Genomic DNA, 2492 nt, shown 5'->3' with positions numbered 1-2492 from the left:
TTTTTTTTTCAATTTAACTTGCTTACTTTCTCCTTTCTACATCAATAAAAGTCAAAACTGTCTCGTTAAAGCAACAGTCAAGCCAGGAGAACAAAAAATAGTAATATATATATCTCACTTTTCATTCAATAGAAATAAGCTTTCTCGTTCCATTTCCCAAATTAAGATTTTTATATAGTTGATTCAATAAACTAAAGGACAATTCTCCTTAAACCTTAGGGTATTTAATAACCAGGCATGCTGATGCTATTAACATTCTGAATAGAAAGCCTGTGCAAGATATTTCACCTTCTGCAATTTGAAAGATACGGGTAAAAAGTGTTTTTTTCATCTTAACAAAGACGTAAGTACATTTTTAGAGAATAAACACAAAATTATAACACCTGGGTAAAAATAGCTGAATATTTATAAAACATAATATGAAAATGAAAGGTATCTTCCGTTATTTGAATATTAAAACATAAAACAGCTTACTGAGGTTTACATTTAAAATTTTCCATTTCCTGGAGGCTGATCTTAACATCTCTGTCACGACTGTTGATTCTCATCCTTATGTGTAATTGAATATCTTTGAATTTGCTACAGCTACATAGTACTTCCATATAACCAAATTGGATTCATTTCTTTGGCTTTCATGAAGAAAAATTTTGTGAGATCCACAATGGACTTTAATACCGTATATTAACAGAAAAGCCATGGAGTCCCATGTTAGGAGTTTTTCTGCATAATCTTATTTTGAATCTTCTGCATGTACTTTTTTTTAATGACCCCTGAGAGATTTTTGAGGTTTTCTGATCTTGTTAGGAAGAGTTGTTATAAAACACTTGACTAAGAAAGAACACAAGGATTCTGTGGTCCTTCTGTAGACCCTTCAAAACTATGTGTTCTTCTTTACATGTTTACTTAATGATGGTCATAAAGAAATTCAGCTGAGGTAAAAATTAAAAGTGAATTTTATCTGTGTTGAATATTTGAAATTCGAATAATATCTTTTCTTTAGAAATTACTAAAATATATATTTTCAATAGCAGGTGAATAATAATATCTGGAAGAAGTACAGTTTTCTTCATGAGAAAGATATTTTGTGTGTTTGGAAAACTACCACCAACACTGATATGGAGTGTACTTATCACGTTTGCTGAAAAAATTTTTGTTAACATTGTATTATAATATTTTCATACATTTCAAAATAGAGAATAGTAAAATGAACACCTGTACATCACTACCCAGATTCAGCAATTGCCATCACATGGCCAATCTTGTGTCGTCTATACACATGGCCACTTTTTTATATTAAAACAAATTTTTACCATTCAAGACACCCCCCGACACACACATAGTAGCATAAATGCTATTTATTTGTGTGCTTAAACACTTTTAAAAATCAAAATCAAACCTGAAAAGTTAGAAATAAATCTTAAATAGAATGAAATGACCTTCTAGTGTTCAAATTAAAAATATTTAAACATCTTTGAATAGGGTTTCAAATGTGTTCACATAATATAGCTTTCTTGATACATCCTTTAAGTCTTATTCAGTCCATAGGTTTCCTCACTGCATTTTTAATTTTCCTTTTCATTTATGTGTTGAATAAAAAATGTCACTTGTCCTATAGAGTAGCCCACATTCTGTATTTTTCTAACTACATCCCTGTGATATGCTTTATTATGTTTACTTCTATATTTCCTATAAAGTAGTTAAGGCTCAATTAAATGCAATTTAAAATATTTGCAAAAATATTTATAGCTGATGTTGTATACTTTCTATTGCATGACATCTGAGGTAGAAAATGCTTAGAATTTTTTCTTTTCTTCTTTCATTTTGTCTATACTGTTTTGGTTGTTGTTTTTGATTCTAATATTAATTTGAGGATTCTTGTATTGTCAACTGAATTATTTATTACAAATTTCCCAGGCTCCTTTCTTTTAAATTTTTACCAATTGCTGTGGATTGTTTGAATTTTGTCCCTAAAGTTCATATGTTAGAAGCTTAATTCCCACTGTAACTGTTGAGGGTGGGAAATGCTATTATGGTGATTAAAAGGTTGAGCTTTGAAGAGGTGATTAGATTGTAGGGCCATTCCATAGTGAATGCACTAATAATGGTGGTCAGTAGTGTTGTTCTGAGGGCTTGAAAAGAGGAGCAACTTAGAGATTAGTCTCTCTGCTCTGCCATTTTCTGCTATGTGAGAACCCTGGGTCATTGCTGCCACCATCAAGGCCTTCACCAAATGTGGTCTCTGGAGTTTGGACTTCCCAGCCTCTGAAACTGTAAGCTATAAATTTTGTTTTCTTATAGATTACAAAGTTCCAGAAATTTTGCTATAAGCAACAGAAATGGATGAATACACCAATTATTGATGATCATTGCTTAAATTTAATATTTCAGTGACCACAATTTGAAAAACTATAAAGAAATAAAAACTCAAAAAGGACCAAAAGAAATGATTAAAATTGTATAATATAGTATTTGAAATGATAAAAAAAAAAAAA

Source organism: Galeopterus variegatus, unplaced genomic scaffold (assembly GCF_000696425.1).
Source record: "Galeopterus variegatus unplaced genomic scaffold, G_variegatus-3.0.2 Scaffold1843, whole genome shotgun sequence".
Lineage (NCBI taxonomy): Eukaryota > Metazoa > Chordata > Mammalia > Dermoptera > Cynocephalidae > Galeopterus > Galeopterus variegatus.
Note: the sequence above shows the minus strand (reverse complement) of the source record.